A 15,371-nucleotide genomic window follows, 5' to 3' on the forward strand; every position below is an offset into this window, starting at 1 on the left:
CTGAGTAACCTGATTGAGCTGTGGATGCTGTTCATTGCAGGGCAGCTGGACCAGATGGCCCTTAAAGGTCCCTTCCAACTCTAAGGATTTTATGATTCTATGCTTCTACTTCACTCCAAATGTCACCTACTGATTTTATGGTCAATATTCTTTTTCTTTCCTTTTCACATTGAACACTGTGAAAAAAATATTGATTTATAAAATCTCGCAAGAACTTTTCCTCCAAACTTCAACCCAGAAGAAATTGTAAAGGACTTTATCTTGGTTAACTCTGTCAGCTGACCGAGTGCCTGCCCTGCCCTGCTCAGCATACAAGGAGACCATTCTTAATAGTCAGAAAACACCCCAAAACTTCATACAGAAATTACATGGAAAGACCTTCATGGCAACTAGATGTGTCAGTTGGCAAGGCAAGGACTGACAGTGATGGGAAGCTTACTCCGTGTGTTTATAATTACCACAAGCATTGCTCAGGATATTTTTACTTCTTTTTCTTGAGACACTGCTGTCAGCAAAGTCTTTATGGCTTCCACAGTCTACTGGTACTCGCATTTTTCTTGAAATCCATTCTAGCGTTATGATGGAGCAATATTCCTGTCACCAAGGAAGCAGTAGCTGGTTTTTTGCTTTTTTTTTTTAATGTTTATTTATTTCATTTAGAAATAGTTCTAGCTTTGACTAGTTTCCTGAGTTACTTTGGTCAAGTTCAGAATAGCAATGCTGTGCTATTTTCAGAGAGTGGGATAGTAACTGCTGCTTTTGCCCATGGCAGTGAAATCCCTGTGTGCCATTTGGATGAAGATAAGACAGGAGAAAAAGAAATACAATGAGAATTTCTAATGTGTCATTCTGCTTCTCAGTTGAAAAGTTCCATTCAGGATGGTTAAGTGTTTCAGCACAGATCTTAATCAGAAGGAGAACATTGTTTTAGGAAACAATGTGCAAAAGCACTCTTCCTTAGAAGGCTGCTGTGCTGTGCCCTGAGGTACATTCTTTGCAGTCCCACTATGCACAAAAGCAGAGGGAAATTTAATAACGTTCTGTGTGGGCCATTTGCACTCGTTGAAATTACAGTTGTAGTTGTGTGACTGAAAGGAGCAATGCAAGATTTCTACCACTGCTAATGAATCTGGGACCTAACTTGGAGAGGCCACTGGTAGGATGAGAAAGTTATGTCTATCCCAGCTGCTACACAGATTGCTTACATAGGTGACAAAAATGTAAGTGTGAGCACTGAGGTTACCTGTGTGCCTGACCTATTGCTTCTTCAAGCACAACAAGCAAGTAGCTGGCAGTGTTACACTGAACTGAACTGTTAGAAGCATAAGATTATGTTTCCCTTTACAAAGCATGAGGGCATTTTATGTATTTCGAGAGCTTTTTCATGTACTGTTTGAGTATGAAAGGAAACTGCTGAAACCTCTGTTATTTTTGTTTGAATTATTGTCCTATAATATGAAAACAAGAGCTGGTTCCTATATCTCTTGAAAAAACATGAAATAATGCAAATCAAAACCAAAACCAAATCAGAATAAAGAACAGTCACGTATTTTTCACATGCACTGACCTGCTCTACTGTCTAAATACACACAGCCAGCATTTTTCAGTTCGTGGCTTGTTTAGATAAGAGATGCTTTGCTCTCCAATGGAAAAGGTGGAAAAGAAGTAGAACAAAATGCAAAAAAGCCACAACCAAACAACGAACCCCATGCCTAACTTGTATTTGAAGATCAAATAAAACAGAACTGTTTGCCACTGTTCCTGAAAAGCTTATAGCTTCAGATATTGTCTTGCTGAGCAGAAAATGATCAAGAACTGGAAAAATGAAGTAGGGATTAATTTTATGAGACTTCAGTAAGTGGATTAAAATAAGATGATCTTTGTTTTGAAATCGAGATCAGGATATGGCTCTGTATTTGGTTCTTTGCCAGTTGTGCAATTCTCTTGAGACTTTTTCTTTGCACTTGTAACCCAGGCAGAGAAATGGTATGCAAGGGAGAAAAGCTCTGGGAAGGTTCATTAATGCCTGTGTAAATAGCAGTTCTTGTCTTTTATGGGCACTGAGAGTGCATAGGTTTTTTAAAAAAGATTCAGTGAATATGAAGCAACATCAACAGAGACAAACTTTACATATCTATACTAACTTTACATAGACATACAAGTTAAGATTAAAATGTATCTACAAAATATTTCTAACTGATCAAAAAGACCTGGAGCTCAAATTACTCTCTTAATTAAGCATTTGATATTGCAAAGTTTTTCAGTATGCATCCCAAGGTAACTACTAGATGTAAAAAAACTACTAGGAGTCTGTTGGTGAAAAATCCAGCAGACTCAGAGCAAACAGTACCATTATGAGTCTGGCTGAGCCCACGTATTTCTGCAAGTTTACCTGCCTACATTCCTAACATGAATTGCAATAGATGACATTAGTAATAGATTACAATAATAATTTCACACTGAGAAACTAAAACACATATGCTAAGAAAAGAAAATAGGACTTCACAAAATGAATGTGTAACTTCTCTGCACAGTCACAGTAGTTTATGTGGTAGATTGGCACACAGTAAGCAAACAGTATATTGTAGATTGTGTACAATCTGTTGTATAGATCTAATGTTTGTGATTTAAAATGATACAGCTTGCCAGGACAAATGCTGCAAGTTTTGTCAAGAGTATACTTGCTTCTCTGTCAAAATAATTATGTATTCTGTTGAAAAGGACATTTTTTCTGCAGCAATCTCAGAAATACCATAACATTTATGATGGACATCCATTGCAGTCATTTCCACGGTGGGAAGGCAAATCATTTATCATCTGATTAATTATATCTATGATGACAATTTATCTCCACTAACAGTATTTGAAAACTCAGGCAAGTGTAAAGCAGCCACAGAGCTTGAATTTTAGCACTGTGTGGTCATAGGTAATATTATTAGGTGCTGCTTATTTAGGTGAATCATCAGTTTGACTCACCTAAAACACAGTATGGCAAAGCAGGACAAAAATAAAAAGGAAATAAATTCAATCAAAATATTTTTCATATTTTGATTTCAGCAAATAAAACTTCCACAGTTGTCGTCATCAACTTTTTTCTCAGTCCCTCCTTCCCTCAGTGCTTCCTTAGGAAACCAAAAGCATTGCTAAAGGGTTAAGTCCAGACAGAAGCACACAGTTGTTTGAATGACTATTACTGCATATAGATGTGTCAGTCTGTGACTACTGCTTTCAGAGCCTGGCACTGGAATACTAACCCATTGCCTGTCTTCAAATTTCACATCTTGAAATATGTGGAACTTATTATGTTCACACATAAATGAATTGCAACAATGAAAACATGCTCTTACTTGGAAAAATGAAAATACTGCTCTGATGTTTGAATTCAATTTTGATCTTGCATGCACAGAGTTTCAAGGTTTGATTCTACATTATTGAAATATATTACATGACAATAAGGATCCTTACCCTCAGATGTAGCGTATAACTGTGTATTTAGGAACAAAAAGAAGACAGTAAAAATGTCCTCCAAAATAAGATATGGTAGCTTATTTTTCATGCAATTACCTTTGTTATTCAATCCAAAAAAGATGATTATTCTGATTCCCACATAAAACAATATTAAAATCAAAAGGAAACTCATATGCCATGCTCTGCTGGTGGAATGCTGGATATTGATTTTTGCAAAGTATCCATTAAATACATGTATAACAGAAATAAATATCATTTTTTATAACACCATGTGGGCAGGTAATTTGAATCCCCAGTTCTGTACTTAGAATTTGTTTTCATTTCATCAACTCTAACCATCATTCAATTTAACCTAACTCTAACCATCATTCAATTTAACCTGTGCTCAGTGATAGTAATACCTCTGGAATCTGCTGGGAAAATTGTGCATTACTCCGTTATTGGCAGGCTATTTAATCCATCTCTAAAGGACTCCATTTTGAGAATCATTGCTCATTATGCTTCCTTCAAATATACCAGACCCGTTTGCCACATGTCTCTTTGACATAACAGTAAAGTATTTAAAACGTTTAGAAAGCCAAATTTTGTTGTTGTTAATAAATAAAGTATAATGATAGTACTGGCAAAACAATGGAGAAGTCATGGTTCAATGGGAGAACATACATGCATGCCAAAAATGCAGTTATCACAGAATCAAAGAATCCTTGAGGCTGGAAGCAACCTCTAGAGATCATCAAGCCTTACCCCCAGCTAATGTCCACGCTTTTTACTTCATACAGTAACACCATTTGGTGGCTGCATCTTCTGTATGAAATGACTCATGTCAGAGTCTAGTAAGTCCTTGCAGAGGTCTAATGACAGAGCTTTTTACAGTGGGTCCTTCAGTACAAAGTTTGAAGCAGTAAAAGTTTAATGGGTTTTGTTTGATCTTTGCAAAACATAGAGAGAGAACTGGTCTGGTTCTCTATTATTTGAATATTTTCTTTTGAATGAGTCAGACAACAGTTTGGAAAAACATGTGAGATTATCATGTGATTAGAAACATGTTCTGAGACTGAAGCACTACTACTATAGGCGGTCTTCTGAAATCTCATTTAAGTCAATTCAAATCTACAGTTAAGAGCTCCATGAGTAAATTCAAGCATCTAGTTAAAATGCCCCCTACGTAAGGGCACAACGCAGCATTCATCCTACACAGGCTTTAGGCGTTTAGGATGTGGCTGTCCAAAGCTAAATCAGTTTATTTGGGATCTTCTAGATTCAATATGGGCCTCTTCAATGGACAGTTTATCTGATGCATCTTATAATGACACAAATCACCTTCTGGGGGTACTTAAATTTGTTTGTAGACTCTAAGAAGAGACGAGGATGTCTAGACTACTGTCTAACCTGAGGTGCTTATGATAGGCTGGGTGAAATCTGTTCTAGGTTTTAACTGTTCTGGTTTTTTAATGCTCTGAGAAGCATCCTGCCCCAGGCAAGGTCAAACAAAGACTGTAACACATCTCTGGCAGACAGAAGAACTTTAGCCTTCCCCAGTTAAAATGCTGAACAGAAATCCTGGGCACTGTCTGGACTACAGACCACGAATACCAAAGATCCTATATGCTGTGGTAAATGATTTTTCCTCAGACGATTTGTTTTATCTTGAAATTTCTACAAAAATTTCTGATATTGGGACTCTTCCACACTTAATACATATGAATTTTTCTGAGTGTCCTCTAAAATCTTCAAGACAAGGTGTCCAGTGATCTTAATATTTATATAACACTGGAATTTTTAGTTAATTCTAAAGTGATATAACAAGCATACCAGTACTTCTCGCTTTTTCTCATGACCAAGTCATGACGTTGAGCTGTGAAGTGCAATAAGAAAGGGAATGCTTGCCTCCCAGGGAAGGAGCTTTGCTATTTCCCCAGTCTATGTGCAAATAAGAGTAAACAAAAGTGTTCTTCATATTCAGAGCAAAATACCTCCTGTTATATGTTCAACAGTCACAAATGCTCAGCTGAAATTGCTCAAGAAATCTTTTATTTGGCCAAGAAAGATGAGCTCTAAGCCATCTAGAGTTTGTCTCCCAAGCTTATTAGCACTGCTTCTCATTTTCTGGATTTCTATCTTAGCACTGTCCAAAACATAGCAACTGTTGATTGAAGAAGACTATGTAGGTCACTGAATGATGTCCCAAGAAATCAAAGAATCATTGCAACAGATATTTAATCTTAAAAGAGCCATACAATTATTTCATGACCAATCCCATACCTCAGTGCACACTGCACCCGATCGCCTGTACAGACTCAGAAGAAAAGGATGAGAGCCGTACCTCTGATGGAGCATAAGAAAAAACAGCAGCAATCATTTCCTTAAAATCTTTACAGTACTAAGAATTTGAAGTAAATTATCCAAAAGATCCAAGATATTCCTAGGGCTTCTAACTCCAAAAGCATATCTGCCGTGCACTGAGACCACCAAACCCTACCCAACTCCCTTAGCTAAGCAAGAGAGGCCCTGTAATGTGAGGCTCAAACACAAATCTCCTCTGCATAATGTACTTAGGTACTAGCCCTACTAAGAAACTGGATACAAAAGAACAATTATCTCAGGCTTTCATTCTAACTTCAGAGTATTTCTTATCTTGTTTTGTGATCCCCATCCGTAAACTTATCAACCTCCATCTTATAACATTTACAGTTTTCATAACAATGTACCATTGTTGTCTATCTTTTCCCAGGGAAATTCTAGCCATGGGGAATACAACAGGAATCTAATTAATTTTTAATATTAAACCAGCATGAACTTGTATGTTAACCCTTACATTATTCCATTAAATACTACTTATGTCTAACATAACATAACAATGCTGCTTCTTGTAAACCAGGCTGTAAATTCCAGCAATAGAAGTAGTATTTGTAATCAGAGTACATTCTGTCTCAGAAAGAACAGACACTCCAGATAAATTAATGTACAAAAGATTAATACAATCGTCCTTTCAAATTGTAGATTAAAAGCAAAACACACGTGCACACACATTTTTCAAAGCATAGTAGGTCCAGCACTCATCTATGCTGCTGTGAAATGCAAAGTAGCCAAGGTTAGTGAGAGCTGATTTCCAGAAAATGTGAAGGGATTAAATAAGTTCTCTCGTTGTGAAATGAATTTGGAGAATTATATCCATACTAGATACTTCAACATCTGCTTTTAGTCTTATTAACAGTGAAATATGTATATGGTTTGGTTATCACATAAAATACTAGTAATAAGTTTCTAAGTAAATACATACTACTTACTTCTGAAAAAATGATAAATAATAATAATAACATAATAATAACAGAAGTGGAATTTTTTCACAGAATTAGAATTACTTCAGCATTAGAAATTGCATGGGCAGTATGTTGAGATGTGATCCTCTCTCTCTACTCTGCCCTTGTGAGTCCACATCTGTAGTACTGTGTGCAGTTCTGGGCTCCTCAGTTAAAGAAAGACGGGAAACTTCTAAAGAGAGCCCAGTGGGGGGCCACAAAGGTAATTAGGGACCGGGAGCATCCCTCTTACTAGGTAAGGGTGAAAGACCTGGAACTGTTGAGACAGATAAGAAGAAGAGGGGAGATCTTATCAAAACGTATAAATATCTAATGAGCAAGAGCCAGATGGATAGGCCAGGCTTGGTGATGCCTAGTGACAGGACAAGGGGCAACAGGCACAAACTGTGCAATGCCTGTTAAATGCACAAGTGCAAAGGAGATAACGAATATTCTATTTTTGCTCATGGTAAACAATGTGAGTTCCAGATACTTGCAAGGGGCACTTCCTCCCATTTTAAAATTAATAAATCTAACTGAAATCCCTATATTATTTTTCCTTCTCTTTTAGCAAGTGTAATGCTTTTTGGGGATTCCAAAAATGGACACTATATCAACTGAGAAAACAACTTCCTTATTTTTCCATCCAAGTGGAAGCCCTGTCTTCACACCTGTGACTAAGGAAGGAAGCATTCTTTGCCAAGAATGATGATACCATTGTTTCTGAAAGAGGTGTGGACAAATCAGAATACGACAATTTAAGAGGTGTGGGAATCACAAAGGCAGTTTCAGTTCCACTAGTCTGCTTTTTATTTCTGGCAATGTTTTTTTATATTCTTCTAACAATTAGAAAAATAAGAAGGCTGCTGTTGTCTGCTGAAGAAAAACTAAGAAGGACCATGGTCAGCTTTGAGCACGAATCCACGTGTTCTTCGTATCACAAATAACAGGGTTTTCATAAATTGTTCTCACTGTTCTTTTGTCTTTGCAAATATTATTCACCATTCTCGGTAGACGTCATGGCAGAAGGAGTCATCACGAAGAGGAGCATTTGATAGCTGGAGAAGTATAGTGGGAAGCATTGCAGCAACTCTGGAAGAATGGAAAAATGTATCTTGGCAGGACATAAAAATGTATCACCAGCAGAGAAAAGAGGACAGGCAGGACATAAACAAAGGCAAGGACAGAAAAACAGCAGTAACATCATACAAAGCATGGCCCATAGAGCCAATGATTTTTGATTTAATAAAGATTCTTAAAGAAGAGAGAATTAAATGTGATATGAGCAAGGCGTGTGTCCTGATTTCAGCTGGGATGGAGTTGATTTTTTTCAGGGTGGCTGATATGATGCTGTGTTCCGGCTTTAGGGAGGAAATGAGGTTCATAACAAACCAATGTTTTAGTTATTGCTGAGCAGTGTTGCACAGAGCCAAGGATGTTTCAGCTCCTTGTGCTGTCCTGTCAGTGAAGGGGTCAGGGGGCACAAGGAGCTGGAAGAAGACATTATCAGGACGGCTGACCTAAACTGGCCAAAGGGATATTCCATACCACAGGACATTTTGTTATCTAAAAAACTGGGTGAGTTGGCTCTGGGGAACAGACATTGCCTGGAGAATGTCTGGGCATTGGTCAGTGAATGGTGAGCAATTGCATTGTACATCGCTTATTTTATAAATACATATATGTGTGTGTGTGTGTGTATAAATATGTATACGTAATTACCATTAATATTATTTTCCTTCCCTTTCTGTCATACTAAATATTTTTTATCTCAACCCACTAGTTCTCTTTTGTTGTTTTTTTATCCTCCATCCCAAAGAGAGTAGGGAGTGAGCAAACAGCTGTGTGGTGCTTAGTTTTCTGCTGAGTTAAAACACAACAGGGTGGGAAAGATTATATTAGTAGGTGTATTTCTTTTGAACTCTGTGATGCCTCCTAGACATGGTAGAACAAGGAATGCATAAAAGAAAAACATTACAAGGCTGGGGAGGCAGTGAGGGCATGGCTACAAAAAAGCTGAAACTGACCACCTACATGAATGAAATACGGAAGTGATGGGAGTTTATTCAGGATGACAAAAGATCTTCAGATGTTGCCAGAAAGTGATTAGTACCTGCCTCATCCCCTATGAGCGTTTTTTTTCTTTGTAAGCTCTGCCACTCCTCGGTGTGCTAAGTCAGCACTTAAACACCAAGAACTGCTGCTTTCCCACATGGTATTGCTGTGTTGTAACATCTGGCAAATGTCCAGATTACAAAAAAATAAATAAATAAATAAATAAAAAATAAATTTACTAAATACCTTGAAAAGCTGATGAAAGTTCTCTGCCTTTCTATCCAGTTTGAAGATGTGACTTGGAGAAAATGAAGAAAACTCCATGAACAGCAGCTGTATGACAAGTACATGTGTATGTGCACACACACACCACTCCCTTTCCTTAGGGCAGCTCTCCAGCTAATGAAGATTCTTACTTCTCTGCAGGCAAGGCATATATCCATTTATGGGAAGACTAGAAGTCAGGATGATGAGTCTGTGTGAGGTCAGCTGGAATTTAAGATAATATAAAAGGTCCATTTTGATGCAGTTCTGCCATCCTCTTACCCCCCGTGAATGGTTTGTTTACCACTGCCATAAAAATTAGTTCCACAAAGAACTTGAAAAAGTGCTCTCAGCTCAGCAATTTCAAACTGGATTTTGAAAGTCAGTTCCCTTTTGTGTGTATCTCATGTGCTGTCACCAACAATAAATGTCAGAATTGAGGTAATTCTGTTCATAAAAGACCTAGAAAAGGCTTTGGATTTATCTCCCCCAGCATTATTTCTGCAAAGCCTATGAAGTAGAGATTAACAAAATATATTTTTGCCAAAGATTTCAGACATGATTTTGACTATAAGCATGCTTCATCCTAAGTTAAAACTGTGCATGGCCATCTTTCTCAGCAGAACTACTTTTGCAACCTAAGAAACTACTTTTTGCAACCATTTTGTGTGCACACGTGTATACCCATGAAAAGCACCAGTTTCCTCCAACTGTCATACATCTCAGTGTTTTTGATGAATAAATTAAACAAAAACATCTAGTATACTTCTGTTCTAGCAGTATTAGGGGGAGACAAAACTCATACATTTTAAACTGATTCTGTCTTTAATTTTCATTTGCTGATAGAAACAGTGACAAGCTTGGCTATTTAGCTATAAGAATTAATAAGTGAGAAGCAAGGCAGGGTGCTAGCTGCACTCGAGCTAGTTTTTCAGGTCCTTCCCTAAGAAATCATCGAGACCTTCCCAAATACTAACAGCTTTCAAGCTTTACATTTTAGAACAACATAATTTTTTGAAAAGCTACTCTAGTTTTTGCTTTTTCCTTTGGTATCTGTGAATCCAAATTCAGAAAAACACACGTATTCAAACATATTCTTGCAAGTGCCTGATGAACTATTAATCACAGTGGAGGTGAAATGTCAGAGAAAATTCCATTGGCTCCATCACATTTTTTTTAATCACTGAACATAAGATCTTGCTGAATGTCCTATACAAAACAAGATAGAAGCTCTCTCTCAAAAAAAACAGACACCACATATAATTTCTGACACCCTCATATGAAATCACTGAAGACACTGTGGTATGCTCTGAAGTACACAATATAAAATGGCAATGGAGTGACACATCATACTGACATATAATCATAGCACATAGATGGATATTTCTTTGTCATTCAATCTCCTTTCCATTCCCTGCTTTCTCTGAGTCTGGGGCCTGAAGCAAGACAAATTAGCTATAACCTAGCTTGGATTATATTAGTGATGCTTTTTGGCACATAAAAGCACTTAGAATATTAAAGCAGGGTGATCTATCCATCATATCAATGATGACCTGACTGACACTTTGAAGGATACATAATCTTTGGATCTATTCTTGACTGTGAAGTTCATGATGTAGCTTTTGTCCTTTAATTTTACTTTCTTTTTTTCTTCTTTTTTTTTTTTGGCCATTTACAAGTTAACCAATGAGCAGGGCTATATTTTCAAATGCAAATCTTCCATCCATATTTCTGCTACTTCCAGGCAAGGTTATTGGGATATATATGATCCTTAGGAAGAGCATTCCAGCAGTGAAGAAAAAAGAAAAACAAAACTGAAACTAAACTGAAAAGATGCAACTTAAAAATGACAACAAAGAGAAATGTTGTGCTGTGAATTCACTGAGTTCCAGAGTTAAGGCTGACTTCCCTTTTACACTTCAGGTAGGGATACACTCTGTTTCCAATGACATGCTAATTTTTCCACCCACTGAGTACTTGGCAGAATAATAATCTCAGTATGATTTCTATTATTTCTGAATGCAACCTGAGAAGTATGATAATGATTTTATAGCCACCAGTCATTTCAAATCAGGCTGTTATGAGACCAGTTGTCAATACCATATCCTGACAGCTGGATCAGTCAAGAACAATTTTTTTTTGTCCTTTTTTACGCCTTTGAATGCTATTCTATTGCGAAGCATGTCCTGTACATAATTTCTTTGCCTTTTAATAAGCCTGGAAATTTCTCCATATTGCACCATATTGACACGAACTTTATAGAGCAGCATCTCATTCAACTCATTTCTGCAGTATTTCATGATATAGATAGTGTCATGATTGTATTTTAGGCCCATTGCCCCTGCTCCTTGCATGACAAAGCACACAGTAGCTACATGATGATGTCCCTCAGCATGTGCCATCTGAGCACATCTGTGTGAGTTCCACATCTATTTGGTGACAGCAAAGAGTGAGGGATCACAGATCCCATTTGTGCTGCTGGAGGAAGTCCTGCAGCTGCCACAGACCTTTCTGCTTGTTTCTTCCTATTGTCCCTGAACTTGGATCTGCCTTTCCTCTTCTATTCCAAATACTTTTTCTGTTCCTTCTAACAACCCATACTCTTATCTGCAGGTGAAATAAAGCAACTCCTTCTAGAACTCAATAAAGTCATAATCCTTGCTTTCAGCTCCAGCTTTCAGCTTAATTACTCAGTGTAAAAGGAAAGCCTGCTGAACTGGAGCACAGGAGCTATTTTTCCAGTGTTTTTCTATGACACAGCCAGTTTTGAGTACTTTTAGACAATCAAAAGCACCAGAGCTCTGACATGGGTTTTCTTAACAAATTTTCATGCTTAGATTCTCTGCTTTAACTGCTACAATTGTAAGAGTTTTCCTTTAGCAAACAGTGCATGTCTAACTGCACTCTTTGAAACAGCTAAGCCATGACCAAAACTAACACACAATTCAGTGGTGAGTTTAGTATGAGTTATAAGCAATGGAAAGTGACTCAGAATAGGGATTTATGATGGGATGACAAAACAGATAGCAAAACTTTTTTATGGTTAAAAATACAAACGTGGTCCAAAAGGGTGTTCCTTCTTCGGGGAGAATTCAGAGTCAATGCTTTAGGTAGTTAGCAAACGTTTGTGTTAATGTGCACAAAATAGCTGAAATAAACATCGAAAATGTGATTTCATCCCCAGAGCTTGTTTTGCTTTTAATTAGTCTAACACTGATAAAAATAATCAAGTACGGTCTTGGTGATTAGGAAGAAACTAGAGGTTTCTCTGAGTTCTATGCATCTCTTGCAAAACAAACAAACAAACAAACAAAAACCCTGATTCTTAGAACCACTGGTATTTATAACAAGAAGTTACTGTTGCAGTTGCATCCTTCACGCATGCTTCAGCCTTTCAGATCACCTAAAAGCCTAAACCTGCCTGGGACAGGAAATACGTTCCACATTATACTATTTATTAGAATGAAAAAAAAAGGCTTTACAATTTCATAATTGAATTAGAGTTTCAGATAATCCAGTTTGACTGCAGTGATATTTCATGACACTAAATTTTATCTGCCAACTTTCTGCTAATCTCAGTAATTTATTTATCTGTTCTGTTCCAAAAGCTGAATTGTCTGCTCACAGTCTGTTGGTAGAGACTCTAAAATGTATTTTTTTTTAAAAGCTGTCTGAACCATAAGATATTGTTACTTTTAATTACACTTTTCCAGTGTCACTAGATTTCACAAAACATCCTAATAGCCTTTATTTACAGACAGTGTTACAAACAACAACAAATTGTCCTACTACTTTTGTCCTACAAATTGATTTGCAAATTCAGAATAAATTGAACCTGGGCACACTGTAATTTCACCAAAGTCATATACTCTATTTTTCTAGCACAGTGCAAATTAAAATGAGAAGAGCACTTTTGTGTGCATTGGGAACACTGAACATCAACAAGTACTGGTAAAAGAATTCAGTTCTTTAAAGAGCAGGAGGAAACAGCTTTAATTTGTTTCCCTGCAAACACCTGGTTTAAAGGTCTGTTCAACTACGTAATATTCTTTTAAGGTCAAATCAAAATAATTTTCACTCTGCTGAAGCAACTATAATGGTTAATTCCATCATCACCCGGATACAATTTCACAGCAAGGCTCAGGTTTGCCAATTCTCTTTCCTTAATGTGCTTTTATTGCTGGGAAAGACCAGAGATCTAAAGGAACTGCAAATCATAAAAGAATATCTAGAGGTTTATTGCACAGATCATACATGGGAAGAAACATGGTTAATGAACAAACAGACATAAATTCATTGGAAAAATTACTTTTAAGAAGACATTGATCTTTACTGAGAAACTTTTCAGAACTTGCCATATAGCGTTTCTTTAGAAAACGTATTTACTGTATAAGGTCAAAATGGGCTTAAATACTAAATAGGGAAAGAAAATTCAATGTTTTCACTAAAATAGAATACTTTGAAACAATCAATCTAAATCACAAGAAATGTATAGTATAATGGAACAATTAAGAAGATTGTAAATGCATTTCCAATCAAAAAAGAAGCTAACTGTAGCTGTAGGGGAACTGTTAGGTGAAGGACTGAATTGGTGGTTGAACATCTGGTAAGGGGTGTGGCTGGCCTAGGGAGCACATGAAAAACATTTGCACTTGTGCTCTCCATCAGACCAGAAGGGATGGAGTGAAGCCATCTTGGGCCAGTCAGTAAAGGGAGAGCATCTCTTGGACCGAGGTTGCTTCCTGTGAAAGAGTACTGCGTAGTCAGAGAACCCCTTCACCAGCTGGGTGAGTGAGTTCTGGTCTTCTTTCTGAATGTGACTGTTGGCCTAACTGCAAATACTTTGCCTGGTATATATAATACTCTGTCACAAGCAATTTTGCTTCTTTGTAAGCCGAACAGTGACAAAATGAGAAACTTACCGAGCTGCTTGATCTCTGCTCTGTTGCCAAGAAAGTGACACCACATCTTTAGACACAAGTTCAAGACTGTTGTTTTGACATGTTAGAACCAACAACAGTAACATTGTCCTCTTCGAGCATGCTGCATTGTAACAGATTTAAAGTAGGTCATGTAAAAGAAGGGGTGCTGAATAGTTTGAACTTCTGCTCCTGAAGAGAAACTTCATGATGGAATGCCTGAAATGGATAACAGAAAATGCACATTTAGTTTAACAGAGCTCATGTAAGAAGGTATCCCACAGCCAGGATAGGAGAGACCATCAGTCATTCTCCTGAGTTCACATAGAATCAATAGACTAGAACTAAGCAGTTTTGTAAACATAGTTGACGCATCCAGGTATTTTCTTGTTTCAACATAATTAAAGTAAGTAACTTCCTATTCATGAATCATTATTCTTTGTGAAGTTTGCTGTTTCAAAAGTAAGCAAGCCCAAGCATTTACTTCCTTACGAATCACATCCTGATGAAGTTTCTGCCATACTAAGATGTTCTTACACTGGGTACCGTATGTCAGCAAACACAGCTAACGCTACGGCCCTCCTTGGTTATAAAATAACAAGAACTGTATGTTTCTTAAGTATACTAGGGTAGAGGATGTCTTAGCAGCTGGAACATTTGTGGGACTAATAACCATGGAATTATTGGTTTTACAGCCGTCACTTGTTCTTCTTTTCCTCAGGAATGAAAGCGAATGAATTGGAAAAGCAGTAAGTACAAGGTTACATGTCCTTCATAATAATAATGAGCTCCTGTCAGAGGGAATCTGAGAGGATCCAAATCCCACAGCTGTGTAACAGCCTTTGCTATGCATGAAACTACTCGTTGTACTGGAGTGTAAGGAACGCACCGTGGATGAAGCTCGATTGTGAGGCAATTTTCCTGTCCTGTGTTGCAGTTTGGAAGCTGTGCTCACCTTGCACCTGCCCTGCTGACAGCAAGCCATTCATATCCCCCCGCTGCAAAAGGCTTTGGCGACTTAGGCTGCTTGATTTCAGACGGTCTCTATTAAAATTCATCATATTTTTCCCTTTTTAATGAAAAAGTGAGTGCCTTTAAGAGAAGCACATTGCTATGCTAAGTAATTCTGGTATAACTGGTACTAACTTCAGGAAAAAAGGCTCCTTTTTCTATTTATTTCAAGGCTATTTGAAAAGTTTCCAGTATAAACCTCGGTTTCTGTCAGGAAGCAGACCTAGCTGTGTTGCGGGTTCGTTCTGCGCCCCATCCTGAACAGCGGGCAACTCCGGGCCGTTAGCACCGCCCGGCACGCGCTCACTCACAGCAGCGGCTGCGCCGCGCGGCCCGAGCAGGAGAGGTGGGCGGG

This window comes from Meleagris gallopavo, chromosome 6, assembly GCF_000146605.3.
Source record: "Meleagris gallopavo isolate NT-WF06-2002-E0010 breed Aviagen turkey brand Nicholas breeding stock chromosome 6, Turkey_5.1, whole genome shotgun sequence".
NCBI classification, from domain to species: Eukaryota; Metazoa; Chordata; class Aves; order Galliformes; family Phasianidae; genus Meleagris; species Meleagris gallopavo.